The sequence below is a fragment of the Etheostoma spectabile genome, unplaced genomic scaffold (genome assembly GCF_008692095.1).
Source record: "Etheostoma spectabile isolate EspeVRDwgs_2016 unplaced genomic scaffold, UIUC_Espe_1.0 scaffold00570087, whole genome shotgun sequence".
Classification (NCBI taxonomy): Eukaryota; Metazoa; Chordata; class Actinopteri; order Perciformes; family Percidae; genus Etheostoma; species Etheostoma spectabile.
In genome coordinates, this window is record NW_022605521.1 from 6,807 (window position 1) to 18,398 (window position 11,592).

The following is an 11,592-nucleotide window of genomic DNA, read 5'->3' on the forward strand; positions in this document are numbered from 1 at the left end:
TTTGGGATCCATGGCCCATCACACAGCCGCCGGTTTGTTTACAACAGCCACCTGCTTGGCATCCCGCCTTACTGATAGAAACGTGTGTCGCAGGCTATGACGTAAATCTTCGTAGACAGAAATGTTGAAATTTAATATTTAGTCTACACATTGTTACTGCATTGAAAAACGTTAATAATGTTTGTCATGTTTGTTTTCCTACAGAAACCATATTAAAACAAAAAATACATTTCTCTCCCCCATCTTTTTCCATTTTCGGATGTATCCTTTTGTCATCATTGATGGGTCGTAAACACTTCATCTGCCTCTATCTCAATAACAATTCTTTTCATTTTTTCAAGCAGTAACTAAACCCCTAACCAACATTTTTAACTGAAAACCAATGTATGTGAAAGTCAAGTAATGTTATTGTTGGATTCAGGTCAAAAGTTTGACATTTTAGCGCAATGCAAAGGTGCATAACAGATTTTGTTTCTACATACCTGGAGCGATGCAAAGCAGGGATGGCCAACTAGTCAAGGAACAGCAAGAGACTTGGTATTTAAGACTACAAACTGACTATGTGACAGATGTGTAATCTGTCATGGCCTTCCTTCTGAAGCTCTAGCCAGGCGCCATTCCTCGCCTAAAACAATATGAGTTTACTTACAGGAATGTAAGTGAAAAGAAAAGTCACATCTACAAAGATAAATTTGAAAGATGTGACTCCCTGATGGTCTAGTGGTTAGGATTCGGCGCTCTCACTGCCGCGGCCCGGGTTCGATTCCCGGTCAGGGAATGGTCAGGACGTGAGAGACTCAGGTGTGATGTTTGAAAGAATAAGTTCCTGGACTTGATTTTGATTTGTCAAATTCTTCCTCATTAGTTTAAATGAACTGACAACATCAGTTATATGACTTACAGTTCTCAAAGACGCACACAATCTCAACTGGTTATCCTTTAGACAGCTAGTCTCTTTTTCTTTTCTCTCACTTTTTGTCTCTGTCTGGCCTTATGTATTTGCTTGTATTACATCAAGTGACCTGCATACCAATGACCGTAAAGATTAATATGTACAGTACATGGTTTTCAGAACTGTACCTTCAGATAAAGGTAAGGCCACTTGAGTTATCTTTGGGCTGCTCTATATTCACCTGCAGAATGGTAAAGCCTAGAGTTTGCTTACTCCAGGTTATTTAAGCAACAAACGTCCCTGGGTGGACTTGAACCACCATCCTTTCGGTTAACAGCCGACTGCGCTGACCTATTGCGCCACAGAGACTGCATATGTCTAATGTTTAATGAGCGGGAGCTCGATCTTTAAGCCACAAGCATTTGCTTTATGGCTTTTTGAGGTTGCGCTGCACATGTATGCTTACATACTCTAAAGAGAACAATACAGAGGCCGTCAGAGATGGCAAAAGTACTCACTGCCTGTGCTCAAGTAGAAGAAGAGATAATTGTGTTAACAAATACTCTGGTAAAAGTAGAAGTACTGATTTAACTTCTTTACTCAAGTAAAAGTACCAAAGTACAGGCTTAGCAATATAATTAAAATATAAAAGTAAAAGTAGCCTTATGAATGACAAAGCTCCCTGGACCAGACAGATGATACTAGAGAGCACACTGAGAAACTACAGTAGACATGGAGAAAAGACTCTTTATTCTTTATTCTTTATATGCCATTGCCTACATTTTAAATGGCTGTCTGCCAATAGGCCTAAAACATATATAAACATATAGCCTATTTATGTTGACAGAGACTGGGACTCCAGGTTAATAAGATTCTGACCGAGTAGCAAGATATGAATTCAAGTGTGATTTTGTGAGAAGTCTGTGTATTTTCCAATTTAATTAGATTACATTTTGTAATGGTAACTCCAGGGAAATTATTTGAAATTTAGTGAGGACTAGATTAGAACTGGATTTAAAGCTGATTGTGGTTTCCAACTTCGGCCCAGGTGTGTCTGTTAAAACACAGACGGAGACAACTTCTCTCTGTTGATTTATTACAATCAATCATCAGTATAAACATGGGGGGGGGGGGGGGTAGCTCTGCTATGAATGTGTGTGTGGTAATAAAAGAAATAAACAACATTGTAATGGCTACCATACACAATGTATAGGAATCATATATGCTAGTAAATAATAACAATAAACCAACTACTAATTACATTATCTTAATGAGCAAGGACGTTCAACAATCGCCATTATATCGAATCAACAGCCAGGTGTAACCTAGCCAACAGTAGAAGAAGGTAAACAAGCTAACTTTTAAATGTACCAGAACTACAGACCAATACAACAACAGGCTTACATGAACTGACAACATCAGTTCTATGACTTACAGTTCTCAAAGACACACACGATCTCAGCTGATTATCCTCCAGACAGCTAGTCTCTTTTTCTTTTCTCTCACTTTTGTCTCCGTGTGCCGTGCGCGCCTGCTCGTGGTGTGAGGCGGGTGTCCGCGCTATTCTCCGACATGGACTCCAAATCACACCTGATAGACAACCTTTAGTACAAAACTAAAGTAACAAGCCAATTTTGTAAAATGTAGGGAGTAGAAAGTACCGATATTGTGGTAAAATGTAAGGAGTAAAAGTAAAAAGTCGCCAAAAAAAATAAAGAGGAAGATAAAAATATCCGCAAAATCTACTTGAGTACAGCAATGAAGTGTTTGTACTTCGTTATTTTGTTAACAAAGTATTTGTACTTCGTTACTTCCCATCTCTGATGACTGTAAAGATTAATATGTACATGGTTTCCAGAACTGTATCTTCTGATAGACATAAGGCCACTTGGGTTATCTTCAGGCTGCTCTATAGTCTCCTGAAGAAGGATAAATCCCAGAGTTGGCTCACTCCAGATTATTTAAGCAATAAACGTCCCTGGGTGGACTTGAACCACCATCCTTTCGGTTAACAGCCGACTGCGCTGACCTATTGCGCCACAGAGACTGCATATGTCTGATGTTTTTTTTTATTTCTGATTCTGATGTAGAGATGGACAAACGACTCAAAAGCATAATACTTCTTGCCGTGACATAACAAGAAACAGTAAAAAAAAGAAGTCAGCGAGATAGAGTTCAAGACCCTTTTTTCAGGACACCCAAACTTTGTCGCTCAATATGGCAGGAATTCTATGCATCCAGGGCCAAATGTTTTACCATTTCATCCACTACGGGCCCCTAAGGAACTTTACATGTGTCTTCTTCCTGCTTCTGGCGAGAGCAGTCGTGTTTTTCCTCCTCTCCCCTCTTATCTCAGCTTGGCTTCTTCCCAGTCTGTCTGGATTGTCTTGTGATACTTTTTCTTTTCTCTTTGTCCCCTGCCTGCTGTTTTCCTGGAAATATCAACATGGAATTGATCATCTGGTCGCTCAGCGCTATTGACAAGATTTTTCACCTAAACATGCTTCTCCGGGAGAGCCGCATTGTCCCAGCGGGACGTTCCCTGCAGGCTACACTCGCGATTCCTATTCACGGGATTGGCAGGTGGTCTGCCTGGATGTCCTGACTGTGGAGGATGTCGAAGATATTTGGATAATTGGAATTCTGTTGGTGGGGCTCCTGATCATCGGCCTTGGGGTCTCGCTGACCTATCGGAAAATTGGTAAGACAGCCGCCAGCAAATTCACCCACCAGCTGTCTGGGGAACTTAAGAGTGCCTAAATGGAGTGATTGAGGGGATGAAGGTTTTACATCTAAGGGCTAACCAGTCCTGTGAACTGTCTCGTAACATCTCAGACCGGACCGTGGAAGCGCAGTAGGGGATTGATACCAACAGGGCTCAGTCGGTGGAGTTGCTTCGTGTGACCACCGGACTGGCAGAGAAGGTAGATGGACTGCAAAAATCACTACGTGATATGGATGCTTGTATGACGTTGAGGTCGGTGACAACTGATTGATGGACATTGATTTGTACAAATTCCACCGAGTCACCCTAAATTTGGATTGAAATTGATCCACTGTTTCCCCCCCCCTTTTCTGCCCGAAGCGGGAAAACAACTTGCAGCTGACATTCTATCCTTTCCCTTGCACTGGCTTATCTCTCCAAGGTCACGCAGATGGACTGAACTTTTACCAACACAGACAGTCTGATGCGCTACATTTACACACACAACTCATTCTCACACACACACCATACACCACCCCCCCGAACCAGCCCCAGATCCGTCTGACTGCCTGTTTCTTTCTTTCTTGTGTTCCACCTCACGTCCATGGTCAAGGCCGGGCTGAACTGGGCTGTTTTGCACAGTGCAGTCAGTCTGTCTCACATTTCACATACACACGCACACACACTCACAGTCAAGGCCGGACTGAACTGAGCTGTTTTTCAACAACCCACACAGTTTGTGTCTCACACGCACTCACATCCACAGACACCATACACCAATTATTCCTTCATGTATGTAGTCTTGTGCATTATGTTATGTCTTGTATTATCCTGCTGTCTGCATATATCCTTTTCAGAGTGCATGTGGCGGCGCTTTCACTAGCTGCGGCTCGGAGGCTCTCTAAACTCTCTAAACTGTATTTCGTTGCATTGTACCTGTACATGTGTGATGACAATAAAGTTGAATCTAATCTAATCTAATCTCAGGAGAGGGAAGCGAGTAATCATCCAAGCTGTGTACAGTAAGGATGGGACGCTGTTGACCTCAACTGAGGAGGTAATAGAGCGGTGGAAGGAGCACTTTGAGGAACTCCTAAATCCAGCTGAACGTCCTCTGTGGCAGAGGCAGAGGTGGAGGATGATGGGGGTTTGTCGTCAATTTCCCTGGTGGAGGTTAATGAGGTAAGCCTAATGTCTTTCAAGTAACATTGTCCACCATGGACAAGACAAATACTTCAAGATTGGCAATAACTGTAGTTAATTAAATAGCCTAGCACATTTTATTATGTTTGTTCAAATTAGTTTTCCACACATCTACTAATACCACTCTGATCATATTCCCTTCCTCAATATTCCATAAAGAAACAAAGAACGATCATCAATGACAGAGAGCATATGAAGTGAATCATTACTCTCTGTCAACTTCACGCTCAGAAAGGAATATCACAGCTCAGAAAGGAATATCACAACTCATCATCGTGGTCAGCGAGACCAAACACTTTAGAAACACATTCCTCAAGTCAGAAACTCTAGAAATGATCCCTGAAAGTATAGTCTTGTTTAGACTGAGGGGGGGGAACTGCATCTCATTCACTGCAGAGTGATTGTCACTCAGGGTTCAGAGGGACAGAAGCTAATCGTTACGTGCTCCAGATGACTGAGGTGAGAAAATCTATTTAGATCTTTAAGAAGACCGATATGTAGATTGAATTAGATTTTCAGTCACTGTTGTCTCAATACTTCAGTGTCAGCCAACTTATTCTCTACAATAAATGCTCCACTCATTTCTTTGCGTTAATACTGGTTCTAAACAACAACCAAGTTCTTCATTCCCAGACCAAAGGATGGTTGAACCTGCTGCATTTAGACTTCAGCTACTGTTCCAACCTCCACACCTCAGTGAAGAGGAAAACACTTCAATTAAAGGGGAGCAATGCAGTTCTGGCCATTTCTTGCTGTTTTCTCGTTTTTTGCTCGCAGGTATTGTCTATTGAGCTCCACCTCCAGGTTCTGAATAGATATTTGGCGGCTCCTCTGTTTCCTTGTGTCTGACTCCTCCCTCGGCCAGTCTGCAGTTTCCTCTTTCTCTGTTCCTCCAACAATGCTTTCTTAAGTTTCTGTTTCCCTTTTACCGGCTCAGTCATGGCAATGCTGTGAAAAACACCAAAAGAAATCCATCGCTACCTTGTTTGCAAGACCTGATATCATGCTACACTTCCGCTGAGACGGCAACTCGCTGACTGAAAGTTGCAAGGGGGGGGGGGGTCCAGCTCACAGGTGCTAGGGGGGAGTGAGACGACCACCATTCAACTCATTCCAGTGACTCCGAAGCTGTTCTGTTGGGTAAATTAAGCTAACAATAAATGCATAGTTGTATAAGTTCTGTTTATTTCTTCCCAGTGTGACTCCCAGGACTTATGAGAAGTGTTTTAGAGGAGACCTGCTCAGCTCGTACTGCTCTGTGTGTGATATCAATACATATCTGGAAGATTCATGTTCCCTTTAAGGTCCTACAACCGTTTTTAACATTCAAGTGACCTCAGTGCAGCACAAATATTCTAATAACCCAGTTTGTTCTGAAAGAAATGATGTTGATATCTTGACTGTAGAAACCCGGGTTGATGTTTTACAAGCTTTTATAGAAAATAGAAGCAGACGGACAATGAGCTATGAAAATGATAATAGGAAGTTGCTGAGCACACAGTTACTGGAGTTAGAGAAAATGACGTCCCAAACGGCGCATACTGGTGTGTACTGCTCTTGTGCAAAGACATCCATCTTTTTTTTTTTTTATTAGATTAGATTCAACTTTATTGTACAAATACAAAGACAAGGAAATGCAGTTTGTGTCTAACCAGAAAAGTGCAATTTGATATACAAAGTACAGACAGGTGGTGCATTGGCAGGACAAGAAATATATTACAGTGTTATTTTTAGTTTTTTTTACTGTTTAATAGCATTTTTTCAAGAACAATTTTCAGTCTGATTGTGAGTTGGCCCGGCCGTTGGCTAGTTAGCTAACGGTAGCTTCCATGCTACATAAATAAGACAGACAGAGATGTCCCTCATCTGGTGATAGAACCCTGATTTCCCCCCCCCCCCCGTCCTGTTGGCTCAGAGCTTCACAGACTCAGTCCACAGGTACAATTTAGTTTGAGAGGTTGTCATCACTGAGTTGTGGTTGTGAATGAAAAAAAAAGTACATGAGTAAATGTTGCACTGCACGCTTGCAGCTGTCATTCTGTTCATGGAAATATCAATCTACACATTTGTGAATATTTTCCTGTAACTTCACATTCAGAAAACCGGTGTGTGAATATTTTCTACATGTGCAAATTACAAATTCAGATTTTTTTTACAAGCTCTCGTGTTTTTTTCCATTGTGTGACATCAAATTAAGATCACACGTGGGTGAATATTTTTGCAAGTGCAAATTTTATTTTTACAAGTGCAAATTTAAACACATAAGTTCAGATTTTTTTGTTCTGCAAACTCTCACCTTTGGCCCCATATTTCCCTTCATATGAGTCAGAGCCAGCAGCACTAAGGAAGAGCAGCCTCTCCTACGGCGAGTGGTGGCGACCCACGGGGAAACTTTGGTTTCCCAGTCAGTTCCAGTAGTACAGGTGAGAAAGTGGTGGATAAAACGAGGACTGTGTGTCGGCGTTGTTGGTACGTGAGTGGAATACATCCCACATGCTAACACATATCCAACGCCATCACCCAGACATGCCAATCACTGGAACGAGACAAAAAAACTGTCCAACGTCTCCTCCCTACAGTGCTTAACCAGCCTTTAGATCCAAATACAAATAGGGCCAAAAAATCAGTGAATCAATCAGGATTTACACGTCACCTTCAATGCCCCGTATCCACTCGTAGAGTAACCTGGCTTCAAGTATTTGCTGTATGTACTCAAACCTCGTTCCAACATGCCATCCCGTCCACCGGGACTTCAGTGTACCGTTCCACCCCTTTAATACATGTCAATCAAGCTGAGCCTGTAAAGGCCACACAGTCTGATTAGTCAAGTGGAAACACCTGTGGGAGTGGAACATGATGTGTAGAGATGGGCTTTCAAACAACGCACCTTTTTGACATGTCAAAGTAGGAAAAGCAAAGGTAGAAATAAAATGAATTATGGCTTAACTCAGTTTACGTTTTTACACCGGACATAAGGCATTACAAAGTCAAGAAAGTAGGTGTTAACCCTTTCAAGTAACCTTGTCCAGCATGGACTGGACATTCTTCAAGACTGACTATAACTTCAGTTAAATAGAAAGCTTAGTATGTTTTATTACTTTCACACGTGTTAGTTTTCCACATATCCTGCTACTACCACTCTGAACATATTCCCTTCTTCAATACTCCATAAAGAAGCAAAGAACAATCATCAATGACAGAGAACATATGAAGTGAATCATTACTCTCTGTCAGCCTCACGCTCAGAAAGGAATATCACGACTCATCATCGTGGTCAGTGAGACCAAACACTTTAGAAACACATTCCCCAAGTCAGAAACTCTAGAAATGATCCCTGAAAGTATAGTCTTGGTTAGGCTGAGGGGGGGGGGGGGGGAACTGCATCTCATTCACTGCAGGTGATTGTCACTCAGGGTTCAGAGGGACAGAAGCTAATCGTTACGTGCTCCAGATGACTCTGAGGTGAGAAAATCTATTTAGATCTTTAAGAAGACCGATATGTAGATTGAATTAGATTTTCAGTCACTGTTGTCTCAATACTTCAGTGTCAGCCTACTTATTCTCTCCAATAAATGCTCCAGTCCTTTCTTTGCATTAATTGGTCTCAGAATGTTGCGGGTTAACCACCACTGTTGATTATTGGGTACAAAAAGCACTCAAGATATGTATTTATATCATTTTTTAAATGTCTCCAAATAATGTTAAAAGTCAGTTTTTGGTAATTTTTAGTATTCGCTGGTTTATTAAGTCAATTCGGCGATGACGTCACACTGGGGAGCGAAGTCTCAGCCTGGCACTAGAACTACGGCGACTGACTGGGATGAGGAAGAGGAGGAAAAGCCAGCAGCCAAATAATTAACGAAATAACGAAACGGGCATATTTGTGTTAACCATGACACGCGGGACAACAATGGGACGGTTGGGTTTAGGAAGCAATAACGGCACTTCTTTTTCCACAGCCCTCTTTTTAGAAGCATGGTAGCTCAGTTGGTAGAGCATCAGACTTTTATTCTGAGGGTCCAGGGTTCAAGTCCCTGTTCAGGCATGCAGTTGCACATTTTGCTTGATGCCATGATAAATTGTACACTTTGGCAATCCTTAACACTTTCAGACACTGTATCATTTAAGTAACATGCACAAGTCTTTAAAAAGAAATGTGACTGTTTTTCATGCAGGTTTGCATCATAACAATGCGGGTGCTATCTCTAAATGATCAATGGGCAACCTACATCTCTTGATGGCACCCAAATCTCTGTGCTGATCTCCCTGCTTGGATGGCAAGTCATCTGGTGGATTTTTTCCGTCAAGAGGAAGCTGATCAAGAGGGAGAGTTGTTTTATTGTACCAACTAGCAGTAAAGTTTATTTGTCTGGAGCCATAAAATTGCATTAGGTTATCAACGTTTTCAGCGAAAAAGAAAACCACAGCTCAAGTCCCTGGTAAGGCAACAGCTTGATTCTGGGATATTGTATGAAGTGCTCGCTAACGTCATCTGTCATGCAGGTTTGCAGGATGTTCACAGTCTGCTAGTCGCCATGATGAGTTGTGACTTTGAGCTTTTAATTAACCTTTTTGGCCAATTTTCAACCAGTTTGTGCAATAACATTTGGTGTTGCATTGTGCAAATTATGGTCTACCCTCCTGCTGTCCAGAAGACCGTGATCATGGCAACAGCTCAATGGTCTTCATTTACTTGCACTTTAATCTGTAGTTCAGCAGATGGTTTTTTCCACAGTCACTTGCTTTTGAAGCCTGGGTAGCTCAGTTGGTAGAGCATCAGACTTTTAATCTGAGGGTCCAGGGTTCAAGTCCCTGTTCAGGCGTAGAGTTGCACATTCTGCTAGATGAGTTGTCCATTTGACGTGCTTGTATGGACATGGACAAATTCAGATGCTATCATATCATGTGTGTTCCATGCGCAAGTCTTTAAAAAGAGTCGTATATCATAACAATGTTGCTGGTAAGTCTAAATGAACAACCTATGGGGAACCTACATCCATCTTGCTAGCACCCAAATCTCTGTACTCATCTCCCTGCTTGGATAGTATGTCCAAGGACATACCACATATGTTCTATAACCCTTTTCATTGGTTTGCTACGACTCTTAATAATTCCTTTCATTGTATCAATCTCAGAAATAACCAAAGAATGAAAAATTTCATTCATGTGCTTGTGTTCAACCACCTGTCACTGTTAGCAGCAGTAGTGTTTTTTAGTTTTTTTAAAACACCTGCCCCGTGTGAGGGTTGAACTCACGACCTTCAGATTATGAGACTGACGCGCTGCCTACTGCGCCAACGAGGCTATGAAAGGCATTGCAATGGTTGGAAAAATCTCAGAAAAACTAACCATTTGGTCGTCAATCTTAATAAAAACAATGTTTGTGGAGACATATGTACTCACACAAAGGCTAAGATCAACACTAGATGCTTTGTCATGACCCCATGAAAAGGGGAGACAAAAGACCGTGTGCAAAGGTTGTATACATGTATGCAAGGTGTATGCATGGATGAGTGTGAGGTATGGTGTCAGTGATTTATGCTGGACAGTTGTAAAACTAACAAAGATGAGCGGGAGAGGTGCTGGATGGCTGAGAGACCTCTAGGGCAATCACAGATGCACAACCAATATAAAACACTACTGAGTGAATGCGTTCAGAAAATGAAGAACATAGTTCAGAAAGCTTTATGAAGCTTCATTTGACCATAACTATTAACCACCTGACCTGGTAAAAGTATGAGGTTCTCATGAATAGGTAGCCAGTGATTTACTTACTGTAGATGGTGGTCGGCATGCCAACGAGGCTTGGAAATTTGCAGATGGTAATTCAGAGAGATGTAACAGTTTTAAAGTGTAAAGTAACTTAATTTTCTAAATTGTCCGCCTACAGTGCAATCGAGAGCTCTCTCTAATATTACCGGGTACGCAATAGCTATTCAACTTTAGAAGGTATTGTTGATTCAGAAACAACGATAGACAGCACCATTATCACAACGCCCATGTTTGTGTTCCTTCAAAGTTGCAAAAACATTCACATTAATTGATGAGATTTTGGAGGTCAAGGTTCAATGTCAAGGTGACTGTGTCCTCATGTCTGTCCATCCGATTCTTGTGAATGCAATATCCCTGAACGCCTAGAGGGAAGCACTTTAATGTGGCATACATAACCACTCTTAGTCGCGGATGAACTGAATTTCGATTTGGGAGGTCAAAGGTCAAGGTTACTGTTCATTTCATTTCTCCTGACCTGGTGAGAGTTTGGAGATGTAAATTTGTGGGTTCAAGTCCATCTGGGGTGACTTTCAGCAGATTGGCACAATGGAGCGTCCTGGGCCTCTGACCTAGAGGTTGATGGATTGAAACTATCCTCTGCTAACGCTGATTTCCATGGTAAGGTGAATCATGATAAAATGCTGGAAAAGTTGTTGACAGCCATAAAAGTGTTCTGGCAGATTAAAAAATTGACATCCACTACCCTGTCAGGATCTGTAGTAATGCTGACTTTCCAGTGATGTTACAGGTTTTTGATCATATCCATCGGGTGCATGGATGGACATCACTACCCCGGTTCTATCACCTGATCGCTGTCTTGTCTTGTCGTTCAACAACTATTTGGGCTCACACCTTAACACACCCGAAGCATCTCAGCCTAAAAGGACCTGTACCTCAAAGGACTCTCAAGCACTCCCAGCTGTGCTTTTGCAGAGAGCACCTTGTTTTTCTTTTAGCTTGGGAAAAGGCTTTAGCTTATGACAAGGTAAACAGATTGCACCATTGTGCTACTCATTAGTGT

At 41.8% G+C, this 11,592-nt stretch overlaps 6 non-coding genes and 1 pseudogene across 6 annotated transcripts; 2 read left to right on the forward strand and 5 right to left on the reverse strand.

The window, feature by feature from the left end:
- The first annotated feature begins 706 nt into the window (after positions 1-706).
- On the forward strand, positions 707-778 carry trnae-cuc (transfer RNA glutamic acid (anticodon CUC)). The gene has a single exon. It is a non-coding gene; the product is annotated as a tRNA-Glu (tRNA).
- A 409-nt stretch (positions 779-1,187) lies between these two features.
- trnan-guu (transfer RNA asparagine (anticodon GUU)) lies at positions 1,188-1,261 on the reverse strand. The gene has a single exon. It is a non-coding gene; the product is annotated as a tRNA-Asn (tRNA).
- A 1,604-nt stretch (positions 1,262-2,865) lies between these two features.
- trnan-guu (transfer RNA asparagine (anticodon GUU)) lies at positions 2,866-2,939 on the reverse strand. The gene has a single exon. It is a non-coding gene; the product is annotated as a tRNA-Asn (tRNA).
- Positions 2,940-4,918: 1,979 nt separating this feature from the next.
- On the reverse strand, positions 4,919-5,154 carry LOC116685609 (uncharacterized; annotated as a pseudogene).
- Positions 5,155-7,933: 2,779 nt separating this feature from the next.
- On the reverse strand, positions 7,934-8,149 carry LOC116685608 (small nucleolar RNA U3). Its single transcript, XR_004330993.1, has one exon. It is a non-coding gene; the product is annotated as a small nucleolar RNA U3 (small nucleolar RNA).
- A 1,400-nt stretch (positions 8,150-9,549) lies between these two features.
- Positions 9,550-9,622, forward strand: trnak-uuu (transfer RNA lysine (anticodon UUU)). The gene has a single exon. It is a non-coding gene; the product is annotated as a tRNA-Lys (tRNA).
- A 408-nt stretch (positions 9,623-10,030) lies between these two features.
- trnam-cau (transfer RNA methionine (anticodon CAU)) lies at positions 10,031-10,103 on the reverse strand. The gene has a single exon. It is a non-coding gene; the product is annotated as a tRNA-Met (tRNA).
- Positions 10,104-11,592: the final 1,489 nt, after the last annotated feature.